General features: G+C 39.4%; 1 pseudogene; it reads left to right on the top strand.

Annotated features, from left to right (window-relative positions):
• The first annotated feature begins 258 nt into the window (after window positions 1–258).
• Window positions 259–13,432, top strand: LOC113092320 (protein kinase C eta type-like; annotated as a pseudogene).
• Window positions 13,433–16,164: the final 2,732 nt, after the last annotated feature.

The following is a 16,164-nucleotide window of genomic DNA, read 5'->3' on the forward strand; positions in this document are numbered from 1 at the left end:
TTTATCACTACATTATGGAAAAATAATTGAACTTTATCACAATATGCTAATTTTTTTTAGAAGGACCTGTATAGGAATTTAAAATATAATATTGTATTTATGTAACATTTGTATATTCAAGTTATTCCCATACTTCTGTTTGTGTTGTTTGATAATTTTATAAAAAAAGAATGAAATTGTGTCCAAACTGTGGTTAAATTAAAACATTTAAATGTTAATTTTTATTTATATATTTATTTATTTATTTTTGTGTTACAGATTGATCTTGAACCTGAGGGTAAGGTCTACATCCTGGTTACTCTCACAGGCTCATTTGTAGATGGTGCGTGCCTCCTCTTCCTTGTTCTTTTTTTTTTTTTTTTTTTTCTTTTTTTGTTGTTTTGAATTTTTTAAATTGTTTCTATTTTTTTTTTATGTTTTCATGCAGAAATGTACATTTATTCATACATTTTAAAACATCAGTTTGACAGCCAGTATGACTGGGCTATTTTTGGACTGGAACTCAGAGGCGTATCGAGATCACATGGTTTGTTTCATAGCTAATGATTGAATAAAAGTAGAAAATCTAAAATTGTTTTTGATGAATTGCACTGTATAGGCCATAATGGTGGAAACACACATGCACACTAAATGTTAAATGTTAACATGGTTCCAGACTTGTCAACATTCTAAGAAACACTAAGACACAAAAAGCCAACTTCAGTCAGTTTTTTATAGACACTGCATCTGTCAGAGCATCTTGTGTGTGAAGTGTATGCTATGTGCGAATCGCTCACCCACTGTGCAGGGTTGTGTGAAGCTGGCTTCCTTTAAAGACCTGTGGTTAGGCCTGCAGAGAATAGACTAGACTTAATAATACCAGTGAACCATTGGCTGATAATCTGTCTCTCTTCCCCCTCATATAATCAACAGAATGTTACATGACATTATAGGAAATACCTATGTATTGTAAGAAAATCATGCATCATGAAATAATAAAAGCTTTTCTGTTTATCTGTGTTTAGATGATGCTGGAGGAAACACGCATTCCTATAAGGAATTCACTCGAAAGCGGCAACAGGCAGTTCGAAGAAAAATCCATCAAGTAAACGGGCACAAGTTCATGTCGACCTTCCTTAAGCAACCAACTTTCTGCTTCCACTGCAAAGAATTTATATGGTATTGCACCTTTGACACAAATGTACATCTTTTTTTTACATTTTTTTAAGTAGCACTTTTTTGTGAGTTTTTTAAAATGTGTACACTTTTACACACTTTTAGTAGTACCCTAATTAAAAATTCATAGGTCTTTTAAAGAATGGATTTAAACACCATTAAAAAAATAAAATAAACAGCTGAGAATACTAAACTCTTATTGGTAAGGCTGAAAATATGAACAAATTAGCCAAAAAATATATAAAAAAAACAAGCACACAAAGGATAAAAATGTGTACATTGTTATGACTGATTTGCATTTTGATGAGATGAGTTTTGCAATGACATTCCTACAAATTAGTAATCAGTAACATTTGAATCATTGTAAAATGTCAGGTAGTGTTCATTCTTTTGTAAACGGACATTGTGTGTAGAACTACTTTTCTATACAATTAAAGTTTATTATTATAATCAAAAATTGAGAACAATATAAATTACAGAATAAAAGTGCTTTACAGGGAACTGTGTGTACAAATGCTTCAAGTGAGTGGCTGAACAAACTTTGTCATATTTTAATTGTACATTGTTTTCTTTGTTCCAGGGGTGTTTTTGGCAAACAGGGCTACCAATGTCAAGGTGAGTTGCCACTCTGTCTCTATATTAATGGACATGATCTGTGTTTAAATTTATTGTATTATAGGTTATAATCAGCTGTGTGTGCTTGTATGTGTGCATGATAGTGTGCACCTGTGTGGTACACAAGCGATGTCATCAGTTTGTGGTTACGGTCTGTCCACGCATGAAGAAACCTGCAAAGGAACAGGTAATGCAACCCTAATCTAAAAAGCTTTTGCAGTTCATTTTTGTGTGTGGGGGAATTCTCACAATATGACTTATCTGGGTTTTTTTTTCATCTGTGGACAATTTTAGAAATTCTTACCATCGAGTTTCTGAGAAACACAGACACACCAATTGTGTCATACTGTATGTTGGTTAAGTGACTGCTGCCTGTGCCCTAATAAACACAGATGCCATTTTTTACACCTACTGGTCAGGAATAGAATTGCTGAAACGTTCTGTTCTGTTTTTTTATTATTTTTTATACTTTGTTCCTTCTTTTTACAGACTACGAATCAGGGTTTCAGTATAAACATTCCCATAAGTCAACATCCACAATTATAAGTTCCTACCTTCTGTGACCCACTGTGGCTCTTTGCTGTGGGCATCGATACGGGCAAGGATTGCAATGCAAAAGTACTTTTCTCTCTTTTTCTTCTTTGTCATAAATGCATGCATCTGTCTTATTGATGCTGTTGTTTGAGCTCATCTTGGTGTTGTGTTTTACGTCTGCAGTTTGTAAAATGAATGTCCATAATCCGCGTGTAAGGGAAATGTTGCCCCAAACTGTGGAGTCAACAATGTAGAACTGGCCAATAACATTGGCAGAAATGGGCCTTCAGCCGGGAGGAATGACCAAACGCAACTCAGTGGTAAATACACACTTGTGCACTCTGTCTTTTTAAAATTGAAATATGTGATCTGTCTGTGTGCGTAAATCTCCCTCAGTTTAAGTTTAATAATGTGCTTTATTGACATCTACACATAACTGTTACATTCTTGGCTGCATGCACTAAAAATAGGACAAAATCAAACTTTAGTGAAGTAAACAGAGAAATTAAGGGAAGTAACACAGGACCATCAAACAGGACATTGATATTGTCCTACATAAGTCAGAGACTATAAGGAAAAAATAATTTGTCTCTCTTCTCAGGGTCTCGCAGGTATGGACACTCAGTGCCGTACATTGAGCGTGAGAGGAGATCGAGGGCCATCTAAAAAAGACCCAGATCGAAAGCTGGGAATGTCTAACTTCACACTGCTGCAGGTGTTAGGAAAGGCAGCTTCGGCAAGGTCCGTGTTTAAGACAGTTTCCTCTTTACATCAGGTCCATTATGACTATGCAGCACAAAGATTGCAGACTATTTTTTTTTTTTTCAAATATAATGTTATGTAACTATTTCTGTAACTGTTTAAAGTTTATGCGGTGTATATAAAAAAATATATTTAAAAATATATAATATTTTATAATATTATACATTATTATATTATTATTAAAAAAAAAACGTTTCTGGGCTGTGCTGTTTAATATTAAAATATTATGCTGACAATTTTGTGCCAGAAAGTCTGGGTGAATGATGTCTTCACAAGTGAAAGGAAAGATAATACACATGTATCACATGCACTTCACAAGTCTGTTGGTGTTCTGTGTAAATAGGTGATGTTGGTGCGGTTGAATTGGTTCGGATCAGGTGTTTGCAGGTGAAGGTGTTAAAGAAAGACATCATACTGCAGGATGATGATGTGGAGTGCACAATGACAGAAAAACGAGTGTTATCCCTCGCTTCCAGTCATCCTTACCTCACTCAGCTTTACTGTGCTTCCAAACACCGGTGAGGGACAGACACATCACACATTCACCTAGCTATGTATTGTTTTTAAATAAAGCTAATTATAAATTAAATTATTAAACCATATGTATGTATGTGTGGTTATATATAAACATATGGTTTATATGGTCCTATATATATATATATATATATATATATAATATATATATATATATATATATATATGTATAATAGGGCCATAGAACCCCTGGTATATTCTGTTCTTCAAATGAGAGCATGTAGTTTCACCTCATCAGTAGGGGCAGTATAGTAATAAGCTTCAGTTTGTCATGTTTGTTAAATTCTACTTCACATTTTCTGTGTATGTGTACTGTTCTTTCTCTCTGTGCTGTGAGAGATCAGAGGTCTGCTATGTTCTGCTTGCGTGTTTTACTTGAAGCCTCTAGAAGAGAGAGGTCAACAGTGGATGGCCTAATGTAGCTTTTACGATCATACAGACCCACCTAAAACACACACTGTAGCATTTGTAAGACTACATTTGGATTACTTTACCTTGATTGTACACAAGGTTTTAAAAACATGCGCCCACACACACATACACACTGATTGCAAAAGGATTTGAAGACCTAGGTTTCACGATCAGTCCAGTAGAACAGATCCGACATGATGACCTCTCTGGATTTATTACTGCAGAGTCCACGTGAACATGGATGTGCAGGAACATCCTCAAGGTCTCGCTGCCAAATCTACAGTGTGTTTGTAATGAGAAAAAGAATTTATGAGCCGGTTTGTCTCTGCTCCTTCACAGTCCTGACGCACATAATCAATCCACACGTGAGCGTCATACAAAGTACACTCATGACCCTGTGAGGACCGGGTTATGGTAATTAGCACCACAACACGTTGGTGAATATCAATGATCTCAGAGGGCCTGAGGTGTGTGGCAGTGTTACGGAGTGAATGTGTGTGTCTGTTTGTTAATGCTCACTACTGTCTTACTAATGAAAAGCAGCCAGGCACAGTCAGTTTTTTATTACATGTCATTTAGGGAAGGATAAGTATGAAATGGAACATACCACAGTAAAGGCATTGTTACACTGAATGCGAAAATTCAGTGCAATGATGCTTTTGAATGGAAACAATAGAACCCTATGGATCATTTACTGTGTGAAAAAGCAAGGACCTTTTTTTTCGTCCTGTGTCCTTCCCCCACCCCTTCTTTGCAACACATTTTCTGTATGTTTTTTTTAAAGCAGCTCATGTTATTTCATAACAATAAAGTATGTTTATGGCAGAAGATAAGTAGGTGTAGCATTCAATCCATTATAAAACCATACAAAGAGTTCATGTCTGCTTATTTTAGAATCAAATCAACTTTACAGTAGATCACAATCGGAAGTTATTACAAGCACAATACAGTAGATGTTGGTTTAAAGTGGGTTTTAAGCTAAAACACTAAAAATCATACATTTTCATGTGTAGCTTGATGCTAATTAGCTCTAAATGAGATATATTCTGGTAAGCATTATAGATAGTTTGTTTATCTGGTATAGAACCAAACATCATCTTAATTTAATACTGTATACTGAGAAGCGGATGATGTTAACAGATTGGTATGGAAAATTAGTCTGTCTCTGTGAATGTTTTTAAAAAATAAATGCATAAGAAATTAGTCCAGAAGTGTCCGTTCCCAAATTAGCACTAAACTTTAATTTTGTTCTTTGACACAGATTTCACTTTTCATCTTAAAATAAATATGACCGTTATCAATTATCCATTATGACTGGAAATTCAGCTAAATTGTAAAGTTATTATTGTATTATAATATATATTTACCATAATATTAATTAATGCAATATTTGGCTCAGCATTTTACATGAATTGCATAAAATAAGAAGAGGAAAATTGGTGTAGTGTTATACATAAATAAATAATTAAAATGATGTTAGATGTATCCATAACAATCAGTGTAAGTTTACCGTCGTGGGCTTCCTGCCCCAGATGTTGGGCAAAATGGCCGTCTTTTATGATTTCCTTCTATAACAAACAAATATATTGCATTATGCATCATCATACTATTGTCAGGTTTAGGCAAGGGAGGAACTCAGGTGCAGACAGGGATTCTCAAACAAAGGGTTTATTACAAAAAGGGGAAAACAAAACCCACGAGGGGGAAAACACGGAGCAAGGTAAAGACTAAATAACTAAAACAGGACTGGACTGACAAGATAAACAAGGACTCTAAATACTAACTATAAACACTCACGGTAATACAAGGACTTCAGCGGGTACAGCACAATCTCACACACAATCACAATTGTAGGACACAGTTGAGGTACAATCACAATGACAATGAACCGACGCAAGACAGAGCACACTAGGAGATCTAAATAGGGGTACTAATCAAGACGCGACAGGTGTTACAGATAGGACAATCAAGACACGACTAGGTTAGCAAGGGGGCGGGGCAAGGGAACGAGACAAACACAAGCACATGGCCCAAAGACAAGGCCATGCGCTTGTACACAAAACATGGGTCTGTCATGATCCTGCCTCAAGACTAGGAAAAATCAAGGACACGAGGGCAGAATCATGACAGAACCCCTCCCTTAAGGAGCGGCTTCCAGACGCTCCTCAAGGGAACATCAAACATGGGACATGACTGACATGACAGACTGGGACACAGACACAAACCAGCAAGACATGACAAATAACAACAAAGGCAAACATGAGTACACAACGGCAGGGTTAGGGTGACAAATCAAAAAAAACAAACAGGGAAGGGGAGGGGGCGGGACCACAAAGTTCATGGGGGACAGACCAGGGCGGGTGGGAGGGGTAGGAATCTTAGGAGGACAGGACGAAGGCTGACGACGGGGGGTACGGGCAGGTCTGGGTGGTGAGGGGCGGGGAGGGGTCTCGGGACAACTGACAGGGGACATGACAGGAGCAGACAAGGGACGCGGGGGCAACACTTACGGGACGCGGGGCAAGACTTACGGGACGCGGGGCAAGACTTACGGGACGCGGGGAGACGACAGCTGGACACGGGGGGACAACGACAGCTGGACACGGGGGACAACATCTACTGGACACGGGACATCTACGGGACACGGGGCAACATCTACTGGACACGGGGGGACAACAGGACACGGGACATCTACGGGACACGGGGCCACATCAACAGGATACATGACTTCATCAGCAGGACACGGGGCAACACTCACGGGACACGGGGAGACGACATCTACGGGACACGGGGAGACGACATCAGGACACTCGGGATTTCTGGGGACAGGGTCTGAGGACAAGACAGGACTGACGGGGACTTCTAGGATACGGACAAGACTAGACAAATAATCAGAAAAGGCTTTAGCCGCTAAGACAATTGGCATCTCCTTACGAGATGAGATACACTGAACTAAAGTCTTTGCTGCAGAGTCGGCCGCGGCACTCTCCTGCGCTCTCACGACTGCCGACTTGCATACTGCCCTCTTCTTTGCCGGCTCGGGCACGCCAGCGCTCACCGCTGCTGGCTCGGACACGCTCACCGCTGCTGGCTCGGGCACGCCAGCGCTCACCGCTGCTGGCACGGGCACGCCAGCGCTCACCGCTGCTGGGTCGGGCACGCCAGCGCTCACCGCTGCTGGGTCGGGCACGCCAGCGCTCACCGCTGCTGGGTCGGGCACGCCAGCGCTCACCGCTGCTGGGTCGGGAGGAGACAGGGTCACAGGACCGGCAGGCCCCCTCTTCCTCCTCTTCCTCCTTGGGCGCGGTGCAGAGGCCACAGCTGGGTCAGAGGCGGGTTGGGGGAGTTTGGTCTCGGGCAGGGCAGTCTCGGACGCCGAAGACTCAGAAGTTGACTCCCATGAAAACCGTCTCCCTCGTTTCATGGGGAGACTGCTGGCTGAGGAGGGCACCTCAGGACTCTGGGAGGGGCTTGACTGACCCCCCAGGGTTGCCACGGCCAGGACACGACCCTCCGGGATCGCCGGCAGCTGGGTAGGTGGGGACCTCTGGGGCTCCTCCTCTCGCCCGCTCGCTCCGGAACGACCTCCCCTGGTCCCCCGGAACACCACAAGGCGAGAGCCCTCAAAACAATCTCGCTGGCTGGCTGATGCCATCCAGCATTGCCTCCTGTCTGCTGAGTTCCTTGGGGGTCGGTTCATTCTGTCAGGTTTAGGCAAGGGAGGAACTCAGGTGCAGACAGGGATTCTCAAACAAAGGGTTTATTACAAAAAGGGGAAAACAAAACCCACGAGGGGGAAAACACGGAGCAAGGTAAAGACTAAATAACTAAAACAGGACTGGACTGACAAGATAAACAAGGACTCTAAATACTAACTATAAACACTCACGGTAATACAAGGACTTCAGCGGGTACAGCACAATCTCACACACAATCACAATTGTAGGACACAGTTGAGGTACAATCACAATGACAATGAACCGACGCAAGACAGAGCACACTAGGAGATCTAAATAGGGGTACTAATCAAGACGCGACAGGTGTTACAGATAGGACAATCAAGACACGACTAGGTTAGCAAGGGGGGCGGGGCAAGGGAACGAGACAACACAAGCAAGACAAGGCCATGCGCTTGTACACAAAACATGGGTCTGTCATGATCCTGCCTCAAGACTAGGAAAAATCAAGGACACGAGGGCAGAATCATGACAACTATAGCTGCTAAAGTTATTTCTAAATATGGTACAGTTTGCAATAAATCCACACTGTTCCTATTGTGGGCATCTTCCCCCATCTTACTCTGAATATTTCACTACTGAAAATCATTGCATTTTGTGTGCAGCCTGTATCACACGGTCAGTAAACCGACTGTGGGTGGTCCCTGGGTGTGCGGTCTGAGTTTGATGCATTGGCCATGCTGGACTTAAACAGAGGCTAAGTGCTGTCAATTTAAACTTATGATGCACTTCGTTTTAGCTCACCTTCCAGCTCTCAAAGTCCCATAATCCGGCGTCTTCTGCAGTCTTCTTTGCTGACTAAACAGTATTTATGTTTCTGCTTCATCTGTCTCTCCCATGAATCTTCTAATGGCTGTGACACACTAGCTTAACTGTCTGGTCTCTTAAAAGACTCCCTGTAAGAAGCTGAATTTCCTGATGTTGAAGGTGGTAATCTAGTGTTTGTTGTTGTCTTTTAAATGAATCTTTATCTTAATGTCTTAATCTTTTCACAGGAGCGTCTGTTTTTTGTAATGGAGTTTGTGAATGGAGGAGATCTGATGTTTCACATTCAGAAATCGAGAAAGTTTGAGGAGAACAGAGCCAGATTCTACACAGCGGAGATCACATCTGCTTTAATATTCCTCCACAGCAAGGGAATAATATACAGGTTAGACAGACAAATGCACGTAAGACAGAAATTAAAAGGATATTTAATTCAAAAGGAAAATTCTGGTATCATTTACTTTCCCTTATGATGTTCTAAACACATTTGACTTTCTTTAATGGAACATTAAATGTGGAGTTTATCTGAATTTTCAAGCTGCTGGAAGAAGTCAAATGAGTTTAGAACAGCATGAAGGTGAGCAAATGATGTTAGAAATGTAGTTTCTCAGTTAAACTGTTCTTTGTGTGTTTTCTCTGAATAGCTTTCCATCCTGTCTTCTCTTTTTAATTGCCACTTCTGCATCCTCTGAGGTTTATTAACACTGTGAGACTAATTCTTACCTCAGCGTTTCTATTATTACAAACCTTTACCACATAGATCTTTAAAGCTGCAGTGTAATACATGAAAACAGCACTGGCACTGAAGGAGAGAGCAAAATATCAGGTGGCATACACGTCAATTCTGTTAATGGACAAATGGCCAAATATCAGCATTCATGCAGTTACTGTGGACCGAATATGAATGTACTGTATGAAAAAGTATAAACATTATTTCGAATGTGTGTGCGTGTCATTTGTAATTTTTCTTTAAAAATATTATAATGCAGATTTTCGTGCAGAAGTGGTTTACCTAGCAAATAAAAAATATCAACATACATAAATCTCTCTCTCTCCCTCCCTCTTTCTCTCTCTCTCTCTGCCATAATGGACTGAATCTGAGCATATTTTTTATATTTGTATTATTTCAGGGATCTGAAGCTGGATAATGTTCTGCTGGATAAAGATGGTCATTGTAAACTGGCTGATTTTGGCATGTGCAAGGAGGGAATGTTTGAGGGTGTTGTCACAGGAACCTTCTGTGGAACCCCAGATTACATTGCTCCAGAGGTGATTCAAACACACACTAAAATGCACACAAAATTCTAGAAGAATCAGAAGTGTTATGCTGCATTCATATTGTGTCAGATTGACTTTTAGCGTGAGTTTTGTCAACTTCCAGCTGAAAATATTAGCTAGTTTTAAATTTGAATAAGTCCTATAATAGCATATAAATAATACTAAAATAACTCCTCATTCTTGCTTGTGTTCTTTCAGAATATAATATAATATATAATGTTGTAGATATAAACTGCTTCTATTGGTGTATGTTAGTTTTTGGTGAAAAGATTATCTATGGAAATGTGTGATCAGTGTGGAAGTGTGTGTGTGAGAGAGAGAGATGGCAGGATGTCCTAAATGTGTTTATATTTGTGCGGTCATATAGATCCTTCAGGAGATGCTGTATGGGCCATCGGTTGATTGGTGGGCTCTCGGTGTGCTGCTGTATGAGATGTTATCTGGCCACGCCCCCTTTGAGGCAGAAAATGAGGATGATCTTTTTGAGTCCATCCTGACTGAAGAGATCATCTACACATCTTGGCTCAGCACAAATGCCGTGGACATACTGAAAGGGGTGAGCTGCTCAGTTTTAGCCCTGGAGTCATACAGACATGAATTGACTTGAATGGAGCAGTGATTGATTGCATATATTTCCTGATTGGTGGGAGGCATATGGTGTGAATTAAAGTGTCAGTTCATGCAACACTGAACATCAGTAAACAGTAAATGCCTCCCATCTGATCTCTCGCTCTCTGATTCTCATGCTCTTCCCCTCTCTTACATAACTATATTTAGCCTCGATCCACATTCCACTGCTACCACATGACTGTGGCAAAAGATAAAACCCTTTACATCAAATGTACACATGCACACACAACCCCCTGCTCTAAAGGGGATGATACATGGGGCCACTGTTTGAGCAATGTTGCTGGGCAATGTTGACTTCAACAGGCAACCAGGTAAGACACAGGGCCCACGACTGATCTAATATATCCAGATAGAAATGTGTTGCCCATTCTCAATGGGAAATGCCCAGGCAACATTGCTTGGTGACATTGAACCGTGTATCATCAACTTCAATCTACAGATTTTACACTCAATGTGAAGAATAGTGGTGGAGATATACCGGTATTAAGCCTTGAGATTATTTTTCCCCCTTTATCGCAATGTGCAGTTATTGAAGGACCAATAAATTCCCAGTTGAATCTGAAAATTCAAACTCAGAATGACGCAATATTTGCCTGAAATCCTTAAACCTGGGTCATCAAACAACAGACAAAGAATAGATCAATAGAGTGGCTTAGAAGCATTCTATTTTTGGAATAGCAGACCTCAGTCCTGTTGCACAGCTGTGGTGTTATCATATGTAGACAGACCAGAAATATACATAAACCCAACATGAAACAAGAACCAGTTATCTGCCAATATTCTTTTTTTTAATTTATTTATCAGCATTGGCCAATATTGGATAATTATACATGACATTTTCTCCTATATTTTTTACATATGGATTACCTATATATGGTTATATAACACTTCTGTAAAATGTAATGTATATTTTAAGAATGTGATGGCTTAATTCAATTGTAACATTTATTGAACATGTGATTTGATTTAATCTGATTTGGTTATATTTGATACCACACACATTGATACTCTCGACACATCCTCCCACAAGTGATGGTGTGTTATGTGATACATGTTCTCATAGGAATTGAGTCTTGACGTACTGTTGGTGTAATCTCACTATGGAGATTTGATAGGATTCTCAACATTCAATACCTTTGGGTGCTTTCTTATTTTCTCAGTGTATTCATTTTTAGTAATATAACTGGTATATATCAGGTGTGTATTAGTTTTCTGTGTGTAAACTAGTAGGTGAATGTTTGACAGACAAATGCATGACATCACGTTTTGGTTTTATTTTTCTCAGTTTCTGACAAAGAATCCATCCCGTCGTCTGGGTTGTGTGGCTGCAGAGGGAGGAGAGGCCGCTGTAACCAGTCACCCATTTTTTACTGACATTGACTGGGACAAACTTAACCAGCGAGAGCTTGAACCACCTTTCAAGCCTAGAATTGTGAGTTAAAAAAACATACAGTATGTTAAATAAATAAGTGTGTATGTTTATATATATCACTTGTAATAATCCATTGAGATTTTTGTTTGCACAAAGAGTCTGAAAACAGCCAGTGCTCCACACAGAGATCTGATCTCATCTTTATCCAGTCTGTCTGGAATAACATGAAGAAACAGAACAAACTGAGAGAGACTAAATCCAGAAGAACTGTGGCAATGTCTCCAAAATGCTTCAAGAAACTTACCTGCAAAGCTAACTGAAAATCATTTTTGCAAGAGCACCTAGGATAAAAGCTTTTTTAACGCATAGTGTGGTAACTAAATGTTGATTTAGTTAAGTTAATAGAACTTATTAAAATCTATTTATGGCATTATTTTTGATGGCAACCTCACTTTACAGCATTTTTACACAAGTGCCTAAAACTTTGCACAGTACTGTAGCTTTTCGGGTTTCTTGAAGTGTCTTCTTGGAGACATTGCCAGAGTTCTTCTGGATTTAGTTTGTCTCAGTTTGTTCTGGATGATGATGAGATCAGATTTCTGTGTGGAGCACTGGCTGTTGTCAGACTCCTTATGCAAACAAAAATTTCACTGGATTATTACATTTAATGGCAAAAATAATGTTTTGAAATGTAAACTGACAGTTCCTACTGACATACTACAGCAAAACATAGAAATAACTGACTTAAAACCTTTTTTGTTGGTGCACGGTACTGTATATTTACTGTATATATACTATGTATATTTATACATATATAATTTATTTATTTTTTTATCTAAAATCCAGAAAACTGCAGAAGATGTGAATAACTTTGATCCAGACTTCACCATAGAGGATCCTACTCTTACACCCATTGATGAGTCAGTCATCCCATCCATCAATCAGGACGAGTTCTGTGACTTCTCCTTTACCTCCCCTGAACTGTTGGAAGTGGTTTCAGATTTGCAATGCACAGAGGAAGAAACATGTGATGTCATGAAGGAACAGAATGCGGGAGGATTATGTGATGTGATAGAACCAAATGAATTGTGACAATAGAAACTTTCACGAGCAGTCTAAAGAAACATCTGAATATCGGTGTATTGAAACCGGTTGTGCATTTTGATGCCTAGCTTTTTGGTCTTAGCCTAAAATATAAGATTATTTTGGATTAAGCTTATGCTTCAGAACAATAGTGTAATTGTCTTTGTGTCAGACACATCATGAGTGAGTGATATGCAAAGATTTCCATGAGACTCCATCATGGAAGACAGCAGTTTACACAAAATTGATCAATAGATGAACTTGTCTGTTCCATACTGTAGCTGATATAACGGTTCATGTTCAGATGTTTAGGAAACTTGATCTGAGACTAACACAGCCAAACGTCATGCAGAAGCATCACTAATTCTGTCAGAATTACTCTACTGCCAAGGAACCACGGAAATCTGACTCATGAGAATATTTTTTTTTTAATGGAGACTCTAGATTTGTAAGATATTTTCAGACATTTCTGTGTATATCTGTGCAGTTTGTTATTTTGTCTGTTTGTATGTTATTACATTTCAGCTAAAAAATTTCACCCATGATTCAACTCTGGCATCTTTAGATGTATTTTATTGTTGATAAAGGTTGCGGTATTGAGTTCTCTGCAGACCAAGGCCATCTCCCCTCTGTTGTTCTGAGGGGTTAAAGGCTAACACACCCAGGTGAGAGGTTGACCAGTTTCAATTATTTATATTCAGGCAAGTGATTCTTCTTCCTCATCCTCATCATTGTTTAATGGTGTTTATTTGGCTCTTCTCAGTCCGAGCAGAGTGAAATATCTGTTGGTGAATGCTTTTGTGCCTGTGCGTATTTGGCACTGATTTGCTGTTATTAATTTTGTGTCTGTAGGAGTATGCAAGTTAAGTTGGAATTACTATCAAATACATAAGTTTATAGTATTCTTTGCTGAAAATAGCATCTAAAAAGCTTAAGATGGTTTTCTGGTGTAAGAGACCTGCTAAGACCAAGATTTTGACATTTTTCCAAACTCCCATGGCAGTTTGTTACATTTTGCAAAATTGCTGTCAAAATAGTTAGTTTCTTTATGAGATTGTGTTGAGTTCTTCTCACCATATCTATGTTGGACGCCAGTGGTGTGACACAAAAAAAGCAAATAAAATCAGCGAATCTTTCTATGCTATTTTCCCTCTGCCTCAGTAGATAAAATAAATAAATAAAAAGTCTGGGCTATTGATTTTTGTCATATCATGCTCACATCTGAAGAATGGAGGCAAATAAGATTAGCAACAGATTTTTGGCTTTCATGGGAGATCCCATTGAGCAACTTGTCCTTACAAGTCTGGCCCAGCCCCATTTACACTAGTGGAGGTTTTCATGGAGAATCAACGTCAGCAGCCCACTTTCCTATGGGAGACTACAACCCTGGAGATCAACAAACAGTTAGTGCCATTTACAATCTTTGGCAGTTGGGTAGGTGGACATGGAAATCCTTGTTTGGTCAAGAAAACTGTATTGGATGAACACACATTTTTATGATGAGTTTCGTGATCCTTCACTGCCAGTTACCACCGTTATTCTGCCACAGATTTTTTCCCCACATTCCCAGATGTCTGATCTTTTCAAATCAGACCTTTAAGGCAGTTTTTTTTTCTTTCCCCCTCAGTCCAATAAGGAACACAATTTGTGTTGTACATGTCTCTGGTTTATATATATATATATATATATATGGCAATTGTTTTCTTAAGAAACAGGCTAAACATGTGTGCAACATCTTGGCTTAGAATGCATGTCAATATAGGGCAAACCAAACAAGTCGACATAACTGTATGGTCCAGGTTTATTTGTCAGTTGAGTGTATTGGCGACAGAATGCTGTCCTTCATTCTTGTGTCTAAACTTTTATAAAATTAGCCCTCTGTAATGCATCTCTTAAAGGCCTTGATGACAGATCAGTTTCCAGCCATTCCCAGGTCCAGTGGGCCATAATTAAATTTTATTGATTTATTTTCTGTCTGTACAGATACCCTTTATTGGATCTAGAACATCCTTCCCGTCTTAGCACCACTTCAGCTCACCTTGGCTTGGACCGATTTTGTTTATTGTATTGATTTCTGTTTCGATAAATGAAAGGTTGTAATGATAAGATCAGGATTTCCTATGAAAAAAAAAGACATCTTCAAATATCATATTATATTCACTCAAGTCTTCAAGTTGTGTTCAAACAGTGCTTCACCTGTAGGCCAGAGATTTTATGCTTCACTTTATTGCTTAATGAGGCTTGTGTGAGAGTGATTTTTTTATAGCTGGATGTTAATTGTATTACATCAACAAAATGCTGCTCTGAAAGATCTTTGCATGTTTCTCTGATCCCTCCTTCCCAAGTCCCTTTGTGTGCATTCGGCCTCTGCTGATGGATAGAGAGATCATCTCTGAACCGGTGGATGAAGGAGATTACTGCAGATTAGAATTGGCATGTGTCCATCTGCTTTCATCCTCAGTCATACACCGACATCACATTTCTTTACCGCAATCCAAAAGCGGCAATGCTAATAAAATGAAAATGTAATTTTGCAGAGACCATTTAATCCAAACACAATGTACAGTATAATAGACCTGGCAGGAACAGTCCACTGGACACAGTGGAGATAGAGCGTAGGATTGAGCTCCTTTAGCCTTGTTTGATCTCCCCTCAACAACCAGTGGATTCCAACAGAAACTCACTCCAATGAAGTTACTTCAACTTCAACTTCATGTTATATGATCTAAAATGTTGATTTTCAAAACAGTGCAGTGAGTCAACAGACTCGTATGGCTATTCAGAACTATATTTACTTCTGGCGAACTGGTGGTTAATTTGTATAAATTGGCACAATCTTTAACAACCACTGACAGTTTAAGGGTGGACCTTCTTTATAAAAATCCATATGAATCACATTGTATGAATTCCTTCAAACTGTCAACTCTTAATGATTGTTACAGAGGAAAGCAAGTATTGTGGCTGGTTTCAGGGAAATGTTCTCAGGTTTTTCCATGGGGTTGTGTGGAAAAGGATGAGACATGCTGGTGTGCACGTCTCGTCTTGGTCACAGGACAGGAATTTGGTAAAAAGCATCTTTCAAGATTTTTTGGGGCTGGAAAATGTTTGTTGACATGCCTCATTCAATATGGAAAAAGAAAGGGACCTTTTATAGTTATTGCATGTCATTGATGACATCTGAATAATCACAGATACAACACTGAAAACTGTGTTTTACCATGGTAAGCATAAGTGTCTGTCAACCATTTCCTCCTGGGACCGCAGGCATATTATATTATACTGGATTTC

Source organism: Carassius auratus, unplaced genomic scaffold (assembly GCF_003368295.1).
Source record: "Carassius auratus strain Wakin unplaced genomic scaffold, ASM336829v1 scaf_tig00214567, whole genome shotgun sequence".
Taxonomy (NCBI): domain Eukaryota; kingdom Metazoa; phylum Chordata; class Actinopteri; order Cypriniformes; family Cyprinidae; genus Carassius; species Carassius auratus.